Source organism: Pongo pygmaeus, chromosome 7 (assembly GCF_028885625.2).
Source record: "Pongo pygmaeus isolate AG05252 chromosome 7, NHGRI_mPonPyg2-v2.0_pri, whole genome shotgun sequence".
NCBI lineage: Eukaryota > Metazoa > Chordata > Mammalia > Primates > Hominidae > Pongo > Pongo pygmaeus.
In genome coordinates this window covers 29,035,522-29,057,953 of record NC_072380.2, presented here as the reverse complement: position 1 = coordinate 29,057,953, position 22,432 = coordinate 29,035,522, and the positions used below count along the sequence as shown (strand labels likewise).

Below are 22,432 nucleotides of genomic sequence, written 5' to 3'. Positions count from 1 at the left end.
CCAGGAGTTTGAGACCAGCCTGGCCAACATAGTGAAATCTCATCTCTACTAAAAACACAAAAATTAGTCAGGCGTGGTGGTGGGTGCCTGTAGTCCCAGCTACTCGGGAGGCTGAGGCAGGAGAATTACTTGAACCCAGGGAGGCGGAGATTGCAGTGAGCCGAGATGGCACCACTGCACTCCAGTCTGGGCGACAAGAGCAAGACTCCATCTCAAAAAACAAAAACAAAAACTAAACTAAACAAAAAACAAAGTAAGGGTTCAGTGACTCCTGCTCTATTCCAATGACTATTTCAGAGCATCAAAGATGCTTCACTCAGGAATAGAGGGTGACTGAAAACAATGCAAAAATAGAAGAACTGCTACATCCATTCAAAAGCTGCTGAATTATCTGCATTCTAGAGGGTGATATCATTTTTTGTTCTTTCCTCTTTTCTTTTTTTCTTTTTTTTTTTTTCTGAGACGGAGTTTTGCTCTTGTTGCCCAGGCTGGAGTGCAATGGTGCAATCTCGGCTCACTGTAACCTCTGCCTCCCAGGTTCAAGCAATTCTCCTGCCTCAGCCTCCCGAGTAGCTGGGATTACAGGCACATGCCATCATGCCCGGCTAATTTTTTGTATTTAGTAGAAACGGGATTTCACCATGTTGGTCAGGCTGGTCTGGAACTCTTGACCTCAGGTGATCCGCTCACCTCAGTGTCCCAAAGGGCTGGGATTACAGGCGTGAGCCACCGTGCCTGGCTTCTTTTGTTTTTTCAAAGAGACAAAGTCTTGCTTTCTTGCTCAGGTTGGTCTGAAACTCCCAGCCTCCAACACTCCTCCCACACCTTGGCCTCCCAAAATGCTGGGATTGCAGGCCTGAGCCCCCACCATCTTTAATTTAGAAAGGAAGAATTTATGAAGGTGGTGCCATCTGCCCTAGGCTTTTTGCGGTGAATTGAATTTCCACAGATAGAAAAAGGCTACTACTCCAGATAAAGAAATGAAGCGAATGAAAAGATACCCCTGGCCAGGTGAGGTGGCTCATGCCTGTAATCCCAACACTCTGGGAGGCCAAGGCAGAAAGGATCACTTGAGGCCAGGAGTTCAAGACCAGCTGGAGCAACATAGCGAGACCCTGTCTCTACCAAAAAAAAAAAAAAAAAAAAATTGCCAGGAGTGGTGGCGTGTGCCTGTAATCCTAGCTACTCTTAAGGCTGAAGCTGGAGGATCACCTGAGCCCAGGAGTTTGGGACTGCAGTGAACTATGACTCTATGATCGTGCCACTGTATTCCAGTCTAAGCTAATGAGCAAGACCCTGTCTCTTAAAAAACTAAAAATAACAGAAAAAGATATCCCTTGCTGCTTCATATGAGTGTGAATATTTTATTTTACTGCAGCCCTTCCTAAGTGGTACTTATTTCTAGAAATATCATTCCCATAATACCTGAAAATTGCAGAGGTCTTGCAGCTTACAAATCTTTAATTTTATACTCACAACAAATTCTATTACATTGCAAGAGCAGATATTAATTGGCTCGATTTTGCAGATAAAACTAGCTGAGGGAGCTTTACTTGTGCAAAGTCACATTTCGACACTGCTCTTTGTTTTTAACATATAGATTCCTGACCAACATGATGTGGAAAAGTTATCAAAGTCTGTTATCTGAAATATGGAGAACTGAGTAGGCCTGCGATACCAGACATATAAGAACTCTAGTATGACAAATGGAAACTAAAGCCCGTTATCCTGGCTTAAATTAATAAAGGTCATGAGCAAGAGGTCTCCTGAGGCAGTCAAAAAGAGAAAATGACAGACGGAGATTCAATGAGGGATCTGTGATGACACCTAATAACTGAAGTATAAAAAAAATTATGGATAAAGGAGAAAAAACAAAACTAAGTAGCATAATATACTGAGGGACAAAAATGAATAGACAGCAGACACACGCTTCACCTTCAAAACTTTCTAATTTTTAAAGTTATTTTTCAGTTTTCTCCCATAAATTACCTTCAAGAAAACTCTGATGATCGATCACACTTTCTAGGTCTATGCTGTTCTTGGCCATAAAACATGTTTATTCTTCTCTTCCTTTTCTAACACAGGGGGGCTCTAAATGATAAAATAATAGTCTTGCCTTTGAGATTAAATCTCCACTTTGTGCAAAATATTATGGAAGCTACAAAGAGGAGATCTCTAGTCTCAAGGTTAGTATTTTGGCAACACCAGTAGGTACTAAGAATACTTCCCAAGATTGTATTGAAGAAAATGTGTTGGGTTGCACTCTATTTTCATAAACAAAAAGGACTTTTTTTAATGGAAGAACAAAAATTTCAGAGCCATGATGAAAGAATCCCAAGTCACACAGAAACTGATCCAAAGAATTGGAGGCCTTTGGGTTATGAAACTATCTGGCCTATAGCAAGTACTCTTATGAGATAATAATGTTGTACACATAAGAATAATTTTCCTTTAGGGTGGCATAAAGTAATGGAGATTAGGAATAAACATTAACTGCTAATGAGAAAAACAGAATTTCAATGACTATGGATAACAAACAACTTATTACTACAACCCGAAAGATTTAGGACATCTGTACAGAAATGCTGACACCCACTTCAAAACCACTAGAACCTGTTTATAAGTCTCTTTTTCCATCCCAGCTATGCCACCCTCACTAGCAATCTCACATCTTCCTTCCTGTCTGGCTGACTGGAAAGGTGGTGCACTGACAACTGAAAAATATACATACGGAAAGATGATGATAGCCGATTTTTTTCTTTCACTCTTTTCAATACTACCATCTTATATCCTGTACTACCTAAAATGAAGAACAATATTGTACTTTAATTGTATTAATTGAACAAAATTCTATACTCCTGTTTTTATATTAAAAGTAGAATGAACATTTTTTTTTAATCTTTCTTGCCCCCAAAACCCTCAGCACAGCTCTTTGAAAGTGGCCTTGGTTGCTGTTTTTTTTTTTAACCCTCTGGTTCAGTGGCCCTTGATGGAAAAAATATTCTTAACCTGTGTAATATAGTAAGTTTAAATTTATAATGGATGAATCTCTATAACCTAACTCTCAGATATTAAAAAGATTCATTTTCTCTGTGCCAAAGACAAGTGGATTTGTGAAGCCATAGAGTTCATCTCATTTGACATGAAATCATTCTCATGTTAGCTCAAAGTGCCTAATATGTTCTTGGGAACCACTTAACTATCTTTCATTTCTCACAGTGGATAATTACATGTTTTAGAGTACAGTTGAATCTCACTACAACTAAAAAAGTACACGGAGGAAATTTCTAGGCAAAAAGTACTCTAATGACCAGTTTTATTATTATTATAGTTTAAATGTATAATACATAGTATTTATGTTATATTAGTTCATATAATTATAAATGATATTATTATTAGTTCTATATTTTAATAGCTCATAAAAGTAATACTGGTGAAAGGGACTGGTCTGGCATAAAACTACAGAGTGTAACAGTGCGAGCAGTTCTTCTCTTATGAGAAAAAAAATGTGATTACACCCACAGTCAAGAATCAGAGAGTTAAAATAAACTGGAGTTTATACATCTACTGAAACATTAAAAAATTTTACGCTTCCCTTAGGAGATAATTATAGTTAGTATTGTGAAAAAGAGACATCTTTCCATACTTAGCATTTTTCAAGGGGAGGGACTATTAAGGATCAACTATGTATAATAACAATGGTGATGATGATACATTAAATAAGAATAGCAAGAGCATTTTATATATATTTTCTTCTCTATTTTTTTATTTGACCCTCAATGTAATTCTAGAGAGTAGGCATCAGTATTACCATTTTACAAAAAAAGAAAGCCAACACTCAGAGAAAATAACAAAACACTAATTTACTAAACAGTATCTTTGACAAGTGTCAGAGTCAAGATTACATATTAGAGGTTCCTAAGCTCAGTACACTCTTTTCTATACTATACTGGAGTAATGCATTGCAAAATAAAGCTGCAAATTACACCCATCTTACGGTGCATGTCCTTTTATAATGTGACCTTGCTGCTCTTCCATCATGTCTTTAGAAGTTTATAATTTGATAAAATGGAATTTATCAATATTCTCTTATTGTTCATGTTTTTTGGTTTCTCTCTAAGAAACTTGGCCTTAGCAAAGTTACATTTTCTTCTGTATTTCTTCTAGAAGCTTTATCGTTGCACCTCTTAGGTTTAGGACTATAATCTACTCAACATAATTTCTGTATACAGTATGAAATAAGAATCAAGAAATGCTCCCCCTTACCCTCAAATGGATATCCGGTTCTTCCACCACCATTTGCTCAATGAATTACCTTAGCATATTCGCCAAAAATTAATGAGCCATAAACAAGTCTTTCTAGTCTCTATTCTGTTCAACTGATCTATCCTATGCTAACATCACACAGTCTTAAGTTGTGTAATTCCTCTAATTTTTTTTAAATTGGCTTATTATAGGTATTCTGAATTTCCATATAAATGACAGACTAAGCTTATCAAGTTCTATAAAAGCCTCCCAGGGATTTGATTGAGATTGGGTTCAACCTACGAACAATTTGGAAAGAACTGAAAATTACAAATTATTGAGTCTTCTGATCCATTAACATAGTATATATCTTAATTTATTCAGGTTTTCTTTAATTTATGTCAGCAGTGTTGTATGTTTTTCAGTACCAGGTCTTGTATACATTTATTATTTATTCTTAAGTATTTCATATTTTGATGCCACTATAAGTGGCAATGTTATCGTGCTTTCCCTTTCCAGTTGTTCATTTCTAATATAAGGGTGTACAGAACTAAAAATGATTTATGGGTTTTTTTTGTTTTTTTTTTTTTTTTTTTTGAGACGGAGTCTCGCTCTGTCGCCCAGGCTGGAGCCCAGCGGCGCGATCTCGGCTCACTGCAAGCTCCGCCTCCCGGGTTCACGCCATTCTCCTGCCTCAACCTTCCGAGTAGCTGGGACTACAGGCGCCCGCCACCATGCCCAGCTAATTTTTTTGTATTTTTAGTAGAGACGGGGTTTCACCGTGTTAGCCAGGATGGTCTCGATCTCCTGATCTCGTGATCCGCCCGCCTCAGCCTCCCAAAGTGCTGGAATTACAGGCGTGAGCCACCGCGCCCGGCCAATTTCTGTATATTATTTCATGTATCCTGTGACTTTACTAAACTAACTTAATAATTCTAAGAGTTTTTAAAAACATATCCCTTAGGATTTTTTTTACAAGCAAATTAGGTTGTCTGTGAATAGAGACAGCTTTGGTTCTTTTTTCCGTAGTCCATATGCCTTTTATTTTCCTGTTTTACTGGCGAGGAGCTATAGTATATTATGAATAGCAGTAGTACCTGCAGAAATTCTTGCCCTGTTGCCAGTCCCAAGAGAAAAGCATTCATTCAGTCTTTGACCATCAAGTACAATGTAAGTTTTGGGTATTTAGTAGATACCCTGTATCAGTTTAAGAAAGTTCTTTTCTATGCCTAGTTTGTTAAGTTTTGGTTTGCTTTTACATTATGAATGATGTCTTTCTGCATCTATTGAACTGATCAGTTTTTCTACTTGAGTCTGTTAATATGGTGAATCACATTGATTTTAGATTGTTAAACCATTGTTACTTTTTTTATATACAAACCTTTTAGTCATCAGGTATTAACCTTTTATTTTTATACTGCTGGATTCAATTTGTTATTTTATCATTTTCTAATATTTTATTAAGGATTTCTGCATATGTTTCTAAGGGACACTGGCCTACAGATTTCCTGTAATGTCTTTGTCTTAGTATTCTAGTAATGCTGGCCTCACGAGTTGAGAAGTGTTACCTTTCTCGTTTTCTGAAAGAGTTTATATGAAATTGTCATTCACTATTTATTCCTTAAATATTTGGAAGAACATTAATTAATTCACCATTAAGCCATGGAGTTTTCTTTGCAGGAAAGGTTTTTAGCTATAAATCCAATTTCTTTAAAAAACATATTAAAGTCCACTATAGACTTTAATAGGGGTTTTCAGATTATTTCTTCTTGAGTGAGCTTTGATAATTTGTGTCCATCAAGAAATCTGACCATTTATCAAAGTTGTCAAATTTACAGGAAAAAAGTTGTTCATAATATTCTCTTATTATTCTTTCAACATTTGTAGATTCTGTAGTAATATCACCTCTTTCATTCCAGATATTGGTAATTTGTGCCTCTTCTTTTTTTCTAGATCAGTCTACCTAGAGGTATATCAATTTTATTGATCTTGATTTCAAAGCACCCAGCTTTGGGAGGTTCACTGATTTTCTTGCTTTTCTATTTTATTGATTAATGTTCTTGTATTTAACTCCCTCTGTTTACTTTGGGTTTAATTTGCTCATTTTTATCTAGTTTCTTAAGCTGTAAGCTCAGATCGCTTATTTGGCAGTCTATTTAGTTTACAGGTCTCTGAATCAAGAGTTGCCATACTGGAGGAACTGAACTTGAGAAGCCTTATTCACATAGGGACCTGATGTAGATCAAGAGATCATGGACTTGGAGAGTGTGGTTGCAAACAGGTAAGGTTTTTTGGTATTTAGGGAGAGGATGAGTGTCTGCATGTGGGAGAAATATGAATTGCAGTGGCTAGAGGGTAGACCATAATAGATTATTTACATAGATCATCATAGCTGCCCCTTTACAATGTGACTTTGCCCTTCTTTCCATCAAAAAAAAGAGTACAGGATCTGACTGGACTTGGACCCGCTTTTATAAACAGAATGTGACAAAAACGAGGTTATATGACTTTTGACTATAAATCTTGCGCCTCTGCTAGCTTCTGCTTTTTCACTTTCTTGGAGAGCTACACAGAGATCACCATGTAAAGAAAATGATCTAGTTTATTGGAAACTGCCTTGGTTCTCTGATTTAATACCAGATCTCCATCATCAGGGAGAATGAAGGCACTCCAAGCACCAGTTAGATATGTAGTTAAGGCCATTTTGCACCTTCTAGCCCAGCCACACCTCTGCCTAAATGCAGCTCCTGAGTAAGCACAGACAAAATCAGCAGAATAACAACCCAACCAACCTTCAAAATCATGAGAAATAGTAAATTCTTGTTAAGTCATGTAGTTTTGAAGTGGTTGGTCAGTCTACAAATAAACTACTGAGTACTGATAAAAAATAGATGAAAAGGTTTTGTTCTTGAAGGTTTGATAATAAGGGGAAAACATATGGAAGATTAAAATCGACTGAAATACTGCTAACCCTACTTTTTTAAAACCACGAAAGTAAAAAGAAAAAAAAGATGAGTATGAGGCAGAAAAACTTAAATAAGGGCTTCCTGTAATTTATACACTAGCTTTACACTGTCTATCAGTGTCTACTAATCCCTCTCTTTAGAAAGCAGAATTTACAAGCCATTCTCAATGGTAGTCAGAATCACCCTTCAACCATAACTCAAATAATGTCATACTCCCACTTAAAATCTTGCAATTGGCTTCCTACTGTACACAGGTTAAAATTTAAATTCCATCTCATGATCTATACTGCCTTATAAGATTTGGCATCTGCCCTTCACTCACCATTCCCTAGGCACAGTTGCCATCTTTCTGATCCTTGAATACCCCAAGCCCATTCCTCCTTTTAGATATTTTAACTGTTCATTCTGCCTAAAATATTCTTTTCACATTTGATTCCTTCTTATTACTCAGGTACTAGTTTAAATGTCACATCAAAGAGACCTTTCTTGAGCCCCTAAGTTTAAAATACTATCATAACCCTGACTTACATGCTTCTAGCACTTACTACTATCTGAAATTATTTATTATATATGTCCTCCCAACCCTATCAAAGTAGAGATTGTTTCAGGCTCATTCACCATTCTATCCCAGGATCTTACACAGTGCCTGGCACATAAAAGGTGCTTGTTTTTCCTAGTAATTACATTATGTAAAGATAAGGTATTGGCTGGGTGCAGTAGCTCACGCCTGTAATCCCAGCACTTTGGGAGGCCATGGCAGGAGGATCACTTGAGTCCAGGAGTTCAAGACTGGCTTGGGCAACATAGGGAGATCCCATCTCTACAAAAATGAAAAAATAAGCTGGGCACGGTGGTACACTCCTGTGGTCCCAGCTACCTGGGAGGCTGAGGTGGGAGGATCACTTGGGCCTGGGAGGTAGAGGCTGCAGTGAGCTGTGATTGTAACACTGCACGCCAGCCTGAGTGGCACAGCAAGATCCTATCTCAGAAAACAACAACAACAACCAAGATAAGGTATTAGTTTTGGACTTTCACTCCATCCCATTGAGAAGGGGGATAAGAAAGATCAAGCTCCCTATTAATGGAAAACTAAGTATTTTGAAAGGTACAAGTATTAGATTATCTAATAAGTTGTCACACTTAACTAAATATGGTCTTCTCTAGTACAACCCCCACACTTCATGCTACAGACCAGGACTACACATGAGCACAGGAAGCAAAACTAGTGTTTCCATGGACAAAGTTTAGACTATAATTGTCTTCACAGAAGAACTGAAAACACAATCTAAACTGTCACTATATAATTTTCTACATTTGTTATTTTTCAATCATGTGAAATATATATTAGGTGTTGAAAAGTAATCTAGCTAGATTTTTAAATCTCCTCACCTGAAATGAGATGTAAAAATTACTAAGTTTAATGCAAAAAAATCACTTTTTTAGTTAACATTTCATGCCAAAAGTCAACATGATAACAACAACAAAACAACAACAACAACAAAAAAGAGGGTTGAGGAGAAAGGGCAGACAAATCATTCCCAAAATGATTTCTGATGACTCTCTCAGTACCATGTCATATAATCATAGATCATTTACCTATCATTTATATTCAGAATACATAGCTAGGTGCTAGGTGACATGTTCCCTACCATCAAAAGTTTCACAACCTAAATGTCGAGATAAGACAAATATAGTTAACACAAATCAAACAATAATTTAAGGATGCACAGGCTAAATAACACATGGTACAAAAAATATATGTTACAACTGATTCAAAGAAGTGAATGATCACTGAGACTCTGATTTCAAAAAGGAAGATTTCAAAAAGGATATGCGAGGAAAGAAGGGAGGGAGGGAATTCTGGGGAAGTGGAATTGCTATAACAAAGATGCTGAGAAAGAAAAAAACACAAAGTATGCTTAAGGATACTGATTAGACTGGTTTGATTTAAACCTGGGGCTGGTAAAGGTAACAGTGAGGGAAAAAGACAAAGCCTAACAACCATAGTGATATTTACATAATACTTCACACTTACGTTATTTGACTACCAAAACAGCAGCACAAGAAAGGGTAGATTCTAGAGGGCCTTGAATATCAGGTTATAAATACCTAGCAGCAGTATCTACATGTCTAAGATGGAATACTCCATCATTAGAGGATAAAGAAACTACAGGCAGGGAGACTAGTTATGACAGTTCAGCAATAAGCTAAAAAGGACCCAGGTTAAAGTGACAGCAGTGGGAACAGAAAGGAAGAAATTTATAAGGCTATAGTGATAACTGGGGAAGGAGATAAAAAGGCTACCAGGTCTTAGACCTTAGTTACTAGGAGAAGGATGGCAGAATTGAGAGAAATATTTAAGTCCAGATGGGGAGGAGCTGTTTTTAGTAGTAAAGAGTCTGGTTCAGACATATGAGTTTGAAGCATCAGCAGCACATCCAGTTTCTAGAACCTCTATCGCTCATTCCAAAGACAGTCTTTTATGCCTACCATCACCCTAACCAAGAGAAATATGTTTCCCTGACATTAGGCCCAGTGCCCTTCTTTCTCAAAAAGACTGCTGATGTAGGAGGCAGGAATGAGGAGTGACTTATGATTACAGAGTCTCCGTTGGCGGGGGAGGGGGGGGCAGGGGGCGGGGTGTTAGAAACGTTCTGGAATTAGAGGCAATGGCTATTCAACATTGTGAACACACTAAATGCTACTGAATTGTACACAGAGATACAGTAAAAAGGATCAAGAGTGTGGGTGGCAGGGGACAGCAGTGCTTCACTTTAAAATAGTCAAGAGTGGGCCTCACAAATTTATTTCTCCAACTCGGAAATTTCCTCTGAGCTCCAGACATGCATATTCAACAACTCATCAAACTCAAGCAGGTCCAAAGGGAATGCATAAATGCCTTTGCCATCTCTCTATCCCAAACAAATAAACAATAACAACCATCCTAGTTCAATAAAGAGAAATAACCTCCAAGAACACTGTAAAAGCCAGACCTTGAAGCTATTCTTAGTATCTTACACGCTCTCATTCTTCCCCATTATCCAATTCAAAGTCCTGTCAATTTAACATCCTAAATATTTCTGGCATTTGTCATCTGTCTCCATCAATAGCCACCACCATTGCCACCACTACTACCCAAATGCAGGCTACCATCACCTTTATTTGATCAGTCTTTATTCAACTTGCCTTCTCACTTCCCTTCTCAAATCATTCTTTACAGAGCCAACAAGAATGAGATTTTCCAAACATACCCTTCAACTTGCTTAAAACACTTCATATGCTTTCATTGCTCTTACGATGAAGATTAATTCCTTGAAACTTGATACAAAAGGCCATGGGTAATCTGACCCCATTCCACCCTTTCATACTCATTTTGTACCACGCCTCTCAGATTTATTTCCCCAAAACTTTATTGGGGCATAAGAGACAAATAGAAATTATATGTATTTAAGGCATGCAATGTGATGTTTGGATATATGTATACATTGTGAAATGATTACCACAATCAAGCTAATTAACATATCCATCACCTCACATCATGTAGTTACCATGATGTACATTAAGTCTCCAGAACGTATTCATCTTATAACCAAAAGTTTGCACGCTTTGACCAACACATCCCCATTTCTCCCCCTGCAACCTACCTTTGGTAATTACCCTTCTATTCTATTTCTATGAGTTCAACTTTCCCTTCTATTCTATAAGTTCAACTTCCAAAGATTCTACATACAAGTGAGATCATATGGAATTTGTCTTTCTGTGCCTGGTTTATTCCACTTAGCATAATGTCCTCCAGGTCCATCCATGTTGCCACAAATAGAAAGTTATCCTTATTTTCTCTTTGATGCAACAATATCCTTGTTTTCTAATGAATAATTTTGCATTGTGCATATGTGTGTCATACACACTCCACATTTTCTTTATCTGGGGACAGAACTTAGGTTGTTTCCATATCTTGGCTATTGTGAATAATTCTGAAATGAACCCGAGAGTGCATGGATAGTGACTTTATTTCCTCTGGATATATATCCAAAAGTGGGATTGCTGGCTTTTATATAGTCATTCTGTTTGTAATTTTTTGAGGAATTTCCATACTGCTCTCCATAACAATTGTACATATATGTAACAATTTGCATTCCCAATAGACCTCTCAGATTTCTTGACTCTAATCATACCAGCTGATCCTTATACTTGTCAAATTCCAACTAACTACTGGGCTTCTGCTTTGATTGGTTTTCTCTTCTCTCTTAGACTGGTTAACTTCTATTCATCCTTCAGATATTAGCTCAAGAGGTATTTTCTTGGGAAGTTTTCATTGACTTCCCATACTAGGGCAAACTGGTATGCATAACACCCTGCATCTTTACTTTAGAACAGTCGTTTATGGTAGTAGTAGTAGTTCCTTTTTTTTTTTTTTTTTTTTTTTTTGAGACGGAGTCTTGCTCTGTCGCCAGGCTGGAGTGCAGTGGTGTGATCTCAGCTAACTGCAACCTCCACCTCCCGGGTTCAAGTGATTCTCCTGCCTCAGCCTCCCAAGTAGCTGGGACTACAGGTGCACACCACCACGCCCAGCTAATTTTTGTATTTTTAGAAGAGACAGGGTTTCACCATGTTGGCCAGGATGGTCTCGCTCTCTTGACCTCGTGATCCATCCGCCTCAGCCTCTCAAAGTGCTGGGATTACAGGCATGAGCCACCAAGCCTGGCTTTTTTTTTTTTTTTTTGAGACAGTTTCGCTTTTGTTGCCCATGCAACAAAACTCCCAACCTCAGGTGATCTGCCCACCTTGGCCTCCCAAAATTAGTAGTAGTTCTTTATAGAAGTTGTTCCAGTGGTTACATATGGTTTGTTTGTACCTACCAAGTCTCATGTTGAAATGTGATCCTCAATGTTGGTGATGGGGCCTAGTGGAAGGTGTCTGGGTTGTGGGGGCAGATTCTTCATGAATGGCTTGGTGTTATTCTCAAGGGAGTGAGTGAGTTCTCACTCAGCACCTCCCTCTCTTCCTTCTCTTTTCCTCCTCCTCCTCCTACCTTGCCATGTGATCTCTGCACTCAGGCTAGCTTTTGCCTTCCACCATGAGTGGAAGTAGCCTGATACCCTCACCAGATGCAGATGCTGGTGTCACGCTTCTTGTATAGCCTACAGAACCATGAACCAAATAAACCTCTCTTCTTTATAAATTACCCAGTTTCAGATATCCCTTTATAGTAACACAAATGGACTACAAGTGACAAGTTTATTATTTTCAAATATATATTTTTCTTTTTAATTTTGTGGATACACAGTAGGTATATACATTTATGGGTTACAAGAGATATTTTGATACAGGCATGCAATGCATAATAATCACATCAGCATAAATGGGGTATCCATCCCCTCGAGCATTTTATCCTTTGTATTTCAAGCAATCTGATTATACTCTTATTTTAAAATGTACAAATAAGTTATTTTTTACTATAGCCATCCTGTTGTGCTAGCAAATACTAGGTCTTATTCATTCTTTCTAACTATTTTTTAGTACCCATTAACCATCCCTACTTCTTCCCTAACCCCCTACTATTCTTTCCAGCCTCTGGTCATCATCCAACAATTTTATATTTTTTGAATGGGTCATGTGATTAAAAACTCTCTGCCTCACAAAAATTGCTATGGAAAAACTTAAAACAGACTATTGAGTTCATAGTACTAAAACCTTATTTTACAGGCCAAGTGTGGTGGCTCACACCTGTAATCCCAGCACTTTTAAGAGGCCAAGGTGGGAGAATCCATTGAGGCCAGAAGAGTGACCCCATCTCTACAAAAAGTTTTTTTAAATTAGCTAGGCATGGTGGTGTACACTTGTAGTCCTAGCTACTTAGGAAGCTGAGGCAGGAGGGTCACTTGAGCCCAGGAGTTTGAGGTTAACAATGATTGCGCCACTGCTCTCCAGCTTGGGCGATATTGCACCCTTGCCTGGGGGACAGAGTAAGACCCTGTCCCGAAAAAGAAAAAAATTTAAAATGCTCTACTTTATAAAGTTTACTCCAGTCAATTACAAATTAAAGTTAACTACGCCTCTTAGACTAGATCTGGAATCAATCATGAGGTTGTTAGAAGCATTCAGTTTTTTCTGGCAGAGGTATTCTCTCAAACTCAAAGGTAAAATTTGAACATTACAAAGATATTTAATACATCTAGTCCATCTACTTCTAAATGAATATTTATATTTTATGTATCTAAAATATATATGTGTGTGTGTGTATATATATATATCTCTGCCATGAATAAATACATATATGTTTATCTCTAATAAAGTCGCACTGCAGCCTCAAACTCCCGGGCTCAGGTAAGTCTCAGTCTCCTGAGTAGCTGGGACTACAGGCATACACCACCATGCCCGGCTAGTTTTTGCATTTTTTTTTGGTATAGATGGGGTTTTGCCATGTTGCCCAGTCTGGTCTCAATCTCCTGGGCTCAAACCATCTGCCTGCCTTGCACTCCCAAAGTGCTAGGATTACATGCATAAGCCACTGCACCTGGCCCAGGTTCATTTTTACTGTAAGAAATCATTATAAAAAAAAAACCTGAAGCTGATGAAGTGTTTATGCTTTGAGTAAATAAACATCATTTAACCATCAAGACACTAGGTTTTAACTGTTTCTAATCTTTCATTTATCGCAAGTGTCTAAAAGTAGTAGATTCAAGGTCACCAAAAATGACAGTTGAGAGAAAAGTCATTAGCTACTTTTATATTATTTTTAATACATTATTTTTAAAATATAAAAAAAGCCTTTATGAGGATCAAATAAAAAGATTTCTTGAAATAAAAGTCATTAAAAAGACACAAAAGAAGCAACATAATGAGGAAGAAATGGAATAGATGGATACTTGTAAAATAATGAGAGAGATTTTTTTTTCACTGCCAGGGTCAAAACCTCAAGGCTGAGTCCGTATTTCTGACAGGGTCAAGGTGGTTTACCTGTAGTGCTTTACTAAAAACAACACATCTTATTTTCAACTATAGAACTCTATGTGCTTTCAAAACATTTTCCCCATTACCACCACATAACTGAGAGCAAACAATAATGAATATAGTGCTTGCCAATAAACAAAAGAAAGGATTAAACAATAACTATATGGCTGCCATTTAAAAAGAACAAAATAGAACTAAAGAACACCTTGAAGAAAAAAAACAAAACAGTTTTCTCTGCAACCAGGTTGATCAGATGCAAACCTTGGGTTATTCTCCCTTTAAAGTATTCTTATTCAGGAGCTAAGTTCTTAGTCACTGGTACAAAACACCCCATGCACTCCAAACCACAGACAATACACCAACAAAATGTGTACGCCTGTGTTCTACTAAAACCTGATTTGTGGACAATGAGATTTGAACGATATAATTTTCACATGTCACACAATATTATTCTTTTAATTTTTTAATTAAAAATTTAACATCATTCTTAGGTTATGACTGAACAAAAACAGATGGTGAATCCAATTTGGCTTTAGGCCATAGTTTATCAACTCCTAGTAAAAAAGAAAAATCACTAATATGAAAGATAACAGGTTCTGCTCTTATATGTAATCCATAACTTCACTGAACTTCACTTTCTTCAACTATTAAAAAAAAAAAAAAAAAAAAGAGGCTGGGCGTGGTGGCTCATGCCTGTAATCCCAGAACTTTGGGAGGCCGAGGCGGGTGGATCACCTGAGGTTGGGAGTTCAAGACCAGCCTGACCAACATGGAGAAACCCCGTCTCTACTAAAAATGCAAAATTAGCCGGGCATGGTGACACATACCTGTAATCCCAGCTACTCAGGAAGCTGAGGCAGGAGAATCGCTTGAACCCAGGAGGCGGAGGTTGTGGTGAGCTGAGATTATACCATTACACTCCAGCGTGGGCAACAAGAGCGAAACTCCGTCTCAAAAAGAAAAGAATACCATATACAAGAATCACCTCAAAACGGATCAAATACCTAAACATAAGAATTCAAATTATAAAACTCTTAGAAGAAAACAGGGGAAAATCTTTATGACATCAGATTTAGCAAGGATTTCTTGGGCAAGACACCAAAAGCACAGGTAACCAAAAAAAAAAAAAAAAAAAATAGATAAATTGTATTTCATCAAAATTAAAAACTTATGTGCAGGGCCGGGCATGGTGGCTCACACCGGCAATCCCAGCACTTTGGGAGGCTGAGGCGGGCGGATCATAAGGTCAGGAGATCGAGATCATCCTGGCTAACACGGTGAAACCCTGTCTCTACTAAAAATACAAAAAAAAATTAGCCAGGCGTGGTGGCGGGCACCTGTAGTCCCAGCTACTTGGGAGGCTGAGGCAGGAGAATGGTGTGAACCCGGGAGGCAGAGCTTGCAGTGAGCCGAGATCATGCCACTGCAGTCCAGCCCGGGCGACAGAGTGAGACTCCGTCTCAAAAAAAAAAAACAAAAAAAAACTTATGTCCAAAGACCACTCTAAAGAGACAAAAAATAACCTACATAATCGGAAAATATATTTGCAAATCATGTATATCTGATACAAGATTATCCAAAATATATTAAGAACTACTAAACAACAACAACAAAACAGCCTAATTAAAAAATGGGCAAAGGGTTTAAACAGACATTTCTCCAAAGAAGATATATAAATGATCAATAAGCACATGAAAAATACCTAAGGACATTAGTCATTAGAGAAATACAAATCAAAACCTCAATGAGATACCACTTCACACTACGATGGCTAGAATTAAAAAAAAAAAAACAAAAAATACAGAAGAAAAAAATGTTGGTGAGGACGTGAAAAAGTGGAGCCCTTGTATATATTGCTGGTAGGGATATAAAATGGTACAGCCACTGTGTAAACAGTTTGGGAGTTCCTCAAGAAGTTAAACAGAATTACAAGATGACCCAGCAATTCCACTTCTGGTGTACTTTAAAGCATCTCTAGATTACTTATACTATCTAATACAATGTAAATGCCATGTAAATAGTTGTTATACTGTATTGTTTAGGGAATAATGACAAGAAAAAAGTATTGGTATATATCCCAAAGAAATGGAAACAGGTGTTCAAATGTAAACTTCTTTGTTAGCTCCTGGTTTTAGCTCTTATTTCATAGCAATATCCATCAATTTGGACAATTTGAATGGATAAAATGTGGCATATCCACAAAATGGAGTACTATTCAACTACAGAAATTAAGTAATGAGTCATGCTACAATATAGATGAACCCTGAAAACCCTGGCTATGCAAAATAAGCCAGATCCAAATAGTAGTATGCTGTGTGATTCCGTTTATATGAAATGTCCAGAATAGGCAAATCCATAGAAACAGAAAGTAGACCTGCAGTTGCTAGGGGATGAGGGCAGGAGAGAATTAGGAGTGACTGCTTAATGGGTATAATTTCCTTCTGAACTGAACCCTAGATGAAAAACTTCTGAACCAGACAGTGGTGACAGCTGTACAATACTGTAAGTGTATTTAATGTCACTGAATTGTACTCATTAAAATAGTTAAAATGGTCAACTTTAGGTTATGTGTATTTACATAATTTGAAATTTTAAGAAAACAAAAGAACAAGTACAAAAAAGGGATAATGCCCATCCACCTGTAGGCTGTTTTATAGTATTACTTGATCTGTAAAGAGAGATCAGACACATAGCATCACTTTAATCACAATAAATTATTATTATTCCAGGAAACTATTATTATGCCACAAAAGTATGGTTGCTACCAAAGCACACTCTGGATAAATGAGATTTCACAGTAGTAACTCATAGAATATATTAGAAATAATATATTGTTACACCTCTTCAAACACAACTTAATGTGTTCAAAGTCTCCATTACAGATTAAGAATAATTTAAGAAAATAACATAAAATTAATACCTGGTGAGTTAACTAGAGGTCTGAGAACTGTCTGAAATTATGTGGAAATTGTGTATGTGTATTACTGTAAGAATTCATAATTTTTAGATTTCAACAGTACCCAGGTTAATAACTACTGATAAGCCACAAAGAAAACATTAAACAAAGAATGTTTTGCTTCATTTCTCAAAGCACAGATTTGATTTTGCAAAGATAAAAGTACTTAAAAAAGTAGAATTCAAAAATAAAAGGCCAAGAAAGTGTTGTCCTATTACAGGTGTCCCTTGGTATCTTTGGGTGATTGGTTTCAGGACCACCCTCCGTCCCACCTCCCCACAGACACCAAAATCCGTGGATGCTCAAATCCCTCATGTAAAATAGTGTAGCATTTGCAAAGAACCTACGCACAACCTCTGGTGTACTTTAAAGCATCTCTAGATTACTTATACTATCTAATACAATGTAAATACCATGTAAATGGTTGTCTGTATTGTTTAGGGAATAATAAGAAAAAAGTCTGTATATGTTCAGGACAGACACAACCTTTACTTTTTCTTCCCCAAATATTTTTGATCCATAGCTGCATAAATCCATGGATGTGGGACCAACAGATATACAGAACCAACTATATTTCCAGGCAAAATTTAAGTTTGGCCTCCTCCCTGTAGCTTTTCCTGATGACATTAGTTCATAATCATCTCCCTTTTCTAATACTCCTCTTCTAAGTATTACTTTTGTGATGGTTAGCTTCTTATGTACTCATTTGTTGATTTAGCATAATTCATCACCTTAGTATGTACTACCTTGATCCCAAGCACTTCTGTGTATAGGTCTTCACTATCTCCATAAATGAGAAGCTACTCAAGTAATAGAGCTTTTGTATTTTACTTATTTAGTAGCCCTACAACATAAAAGACAACACATAACTATTTTATTTTTATAAGCTTCCTATGTCTTTTAGAATTAAATATAAGCATGTTTTATGGTATATGTTCTGTACTTCAAATGAGGATGTGTATTTTGGAGTAATTTTGCAGTTATCATAACACTGAATAATGAATGAAACATATGCAGTTATCAAATCCATCATTAAAGTAGCTCCTAATCATGTTGGTTCATTTGGTCAACCATATCTACTAATACTTTGTGGTACTATTGGTAGTATTCATTCTTGCCTATTTTACTTACATGTAGAGAAGCTTTATTAAAATCTTTCTCAAGTCTACAGGTTTCCTTCATACAGTATATTCACTGCATGACAAACTAAAAATAAAAGGTCATAATCCATCATCCTGATATCAAGTGATGGCCAAAGGTCTATGGAAATATTTTTGGTTTAGGTGTGATTCAGACAGGGTCTCTCTCTGTTGCCCAGGATGGAGTGCAGTGGTATGATCTCAGCTCACCGCAACCTCTGCCTCCCAGGCCCAAGTGATTCTCCTGCCTTAGCCTCCCGAGTAGCTGGGGTTACAGGCACATGCCACTACCACCTGGCTAATTTTTGTATTTTTAGTATAGACGGGGTTTTACCATGTTGGCCAGGCTGGTCTTGAACTCCTGACCTCAAATGATCCACCCGCCTCAGCCTCCCAAAGTGCTGGGATTACAGGCGCAAGCCACTGTGCCCAGCCAGGTTTAGGTATGATTTTAAATGCTTATGAAATGTTTGTTTTAAAGATTTATTTATATCATAATGTTATAGTGCATTTAGTACCACTTATTACAAATCATTCTGGAATCCATAAAAGTTTTCTTATATTTTTGTCTGGTTTATGTTAGACTATGTTATTCTTTAAGTCAGATATAAAGTAAAATAATATAAATCTCTACCTAAATTTCACTTACCCTAGCTTCTCTACTATGATTATTTCATCTACTCATTGTTTTTTAGAATGTCTCAAAAGATAGTGAATACTTTTCTGACACTCTCCTCTAAAAAATCAAGGCAGATTAAGCACTTTCCTTCTATACCACCTTGAGCATGTTTCTATTATGGCAACAATCATACTGCTGGGCTCGTTTATATTCATATCTCCTTCATCAGACAGTAAACCTAGCCACAGTCTCCAGCATAGTAGGTACTCAATAAATGCCCATTAATTTCTTTGAGGAAATATTTGGGTATGAGGGCACTATGCATAAATGAATACATGCTTACAGAGAATCATTTAAAAAGATAAATCTCATGAGATAATCTAATATAATATCTTAACAGTTACATCTTTTCCATTATGGCAACACAAAAAATTCTCATAATAAAATATAATATATTTAAACTTCAGGCAAATACTGCCTAGGGTTTTAATTTATAAGCAAATATGAAGGGCTTATGAGTTTGGATGACCAATTGTATTATTCACAACTATATTCCAAGGCCCTACCATAGTACCTTGTTTATAGTAGGAACTCAATAGTGATTTGATAAATTAGTTAATAAAAACAGGTTAACGAATTTGATGCAGAGAGGCACAAGTTAGTAAATGGTATCTGGAGCTAATAAACAACGAATATAAATAAAAGGTTAACATATAAATTTGAAACTGGGTTGTCAAGTTTACCTGGTTGACGTAAAATCTTGGAAGAAGCGTAGAAAAAAATGCTGTATCTGTCACAATAAATGTTCTTGTTATTCATAAGCCAGCCCTGTGTGCAATACATCTCTAGGTCTAGCTACTGAAAAACATACACACACACACACACACACACACACACACACACACAACTTCACTTGTTCTTTATAATATTTAGCATTTGAAATACATTTTTGACTATGGCTTTCACTTTAAAATTAAGGTATAATACTGATCTCTTGAGTATTCATTTTACAAAAGAATTTAAAATAGGATTTTATTGTTTTAGCTTTGCTTGTTCTTGCTTAGGGCATGTGCAACAAAATTTGATTTATAAAAATACAAATTATATACTACCTTCCAAGGAAATGGATTTTGCCAAAAGAAAATAAAAACGTGTGTGGGTATTGTGTATTACTATGACATCCAAAATTATAAACAAGTCACTCAAGTTGTGGACATCTTACATCTTTTGCCTATACAGTTGGCCCTCCATATCCATGAGTTTTACATCTGAGGATTCAATCAACTATGGAAATCTGCAGCTAATAAACAATCCACTGTATTGTTTATTGAAATTATTGAAAATACAGCATTGTGCTATCTGTAACGCAATAAATACTGAGATTAAGTATAGACCAAATATTCAATAAAGAAATAATGTCAATTCTACTCAATTTCTTCCAGAAAATATAAGGGAAGAAAACATTTCCCAAATCATTTTATGAGGTCAAAATTATCCCAATAAAAAGGCCAGAGAATCAAATTACATGAAAATACAGTATTGTGTTGGCTATAATACAATAAATACTGAAATAAATAGTGTTTTACATCCATGGTTGGTTAAGTCTGCAGATGCAGAACCCTTGGATACAGAAGGGCCATCTAAGGGACTTGAACATCAGCAGATTTTGGTAGTCAAAGGGAGTCCTGGAACCAATTCCCCACAAACAAAGGCACAGTCAGAAACACAGTATACAGTTAGAAGGCTAACTGTATCTGTTACTGGGTTAATCCTTCACCAATGGAGAAAAATTTATGACATGAACACTGAGCAATCAATATTCTGTCACTTTCCTCTCTGTTTTCCTCAAGAAAAAGAACTTCCCCGTTTTTTAATTCCCTAATTTTTCTATTTAGAATTGACAGTATAAAGAAATACTTTAAAAGTTGCTATATGACGAGTTGGTGGGTGCAGCGCACCAGCATGGCACATGTATACATATGTAACTAACCTGCACATTGCGCACATGTACCATAAAACCTAAAGTATAATAATAATAAATAAATAAATAAATAAATAGCAAAAAAAAAAACAAGCTATTACTTGAATTTCAAAATAACATTAGTAAACTCTCTGGCCCTAAAGTTCTTGGATAAAAAATAAAATTTATTCCTGGTTTATTGGGGGAAAAAAAAAAGTTGCTATAGTTATTTGGATGTCTTCAGAAGTTCCTGCTGTTTTTAAAACTGGGTTATGACTTTACACACTAAATACAGGGGTGTAAACAACTTTGATAATATATCATAAATAGCAGCAGACCTTATTTGTTTATTCATGTTCCAGAAAATGACTATGTTTTTGATGACAGTGATTCTTACTACTTTAAAATACTTATGTTAAATGAAAGGTGGGAAGCACTTAAACTTGGTGTGCTGGTGGTAAAATGATGTTTATAAACTCAAACACAGCACAAACATTTCACGAGTTATGATTTTTTGATAATGAAAGAAGGAACATCATTAGAGACCCCATAGAGGTTAAAAGTATCAAGTAATACTATAAAACAAGTCTATGTCCATAAATTCAGTAACTCAGATGAAATGGACCAGCTCTTTGAATACATACACTACCAAAAGAAACAACATGGCCAGGCGTGGTGGCTCACGCCTGTAATCCCAACACTTTGGGAGGCCGAGGCGGGCGGATCACGAGGTCAGGAGATTGAAACCATCCTGGCTAACACGGTGGAACCCCATCTCTACTAAAAATACAAAAAATTAGCCGGGCATGGTGGCATGCACCTGTAGCCCCAGCTACTCGGGAAGCTGAGGCAGGAGAATCTCTTGAACCTGGGAGGCGGAGGTTGCAGTGAGCCGAGATCGCGCCACTGCACTCCAGCCAGGGTGACAGAGCAAGAGTCCATCTCAAAAAATAAAAATAAAAATAAAAATAACATGAATAGTTGAATAGCTCTTAAGGAAACTGAGTTCATAGTTTAAAAATATCACAACCAAGAAAACTGCAGGCCTGGATAGTTTCACTGGCCAATTTGACCAAATATTCAATGAAGAAATAATGCCAATCCTACTCAGTCTCTTCCAGAAAATAGAAGAGAAGAAAGAATTTCCCAAATCATTTTATAAGGCCAGCATTATCCTAGTACAAAAGCCAGAGGATTAAATTACATGACAGGAAAACTACAAACTAATATCCCTGATGAACACAGATGAAAAAATCCTCAACAAAACTGTAGCCAACTGCATCCAGCAATATATGAAGAGAACAGTACAGCATGCAAGGTTTATTCAGTATTCAAAAATTAATCAATGTAATTCTCCATAATCACAGACTAAATAAGAAAAGATGAAGAAAAAGCACTTGATAAAAGTTAATATAATATCTTATTCATGACCAAAACTCGGAGCAAACTAGAAATAGAACCTCCTTAAGCTGATAAATGACATCCATGAAAACCCTAAATATATCATATTTAATAATGAAAGATAAAATGCTTTTGCCTTAACACTGAAAACAGACAAGTCTGTCCATTCTAACCACTACTATTCGGTATCAT

The 22,432-nt window shown here is 36.6% G+C and overlaps 1 protein-coding gene across 21 annotated transcripts in view; it reads right to left on the bottom strand.

Annotated features, from left to right (window-relative positions):
* HMBOX1 (homeobox containing 1) overlaps positions 1-22,432 on the bottom strand; it is a 175,269-nt gene that overhangs the window by 125,555 nt on the left and 27,282 nt on the right. For 4 of the 21 annotated variants that reach the window (XM_054499496.2, XM_054499499.2, XM_054499502.2 and 1 more), the window contains exon 2: positions 2,732-2,800. The exons of 16 other annotated variants lie outside the window; for them this stretch is intronic. The gene's annotated coding sequence lies outside the window, so the exon portion shown is untranslated. Of the gene's footprint in view, positions 1-2,731; positions 2,801-19,622; positions 19,672-22,432 lie in introns of those variants that run through there. One more of the 21 variants, XM_054499507.2, reaches the window with a different exon arrangement.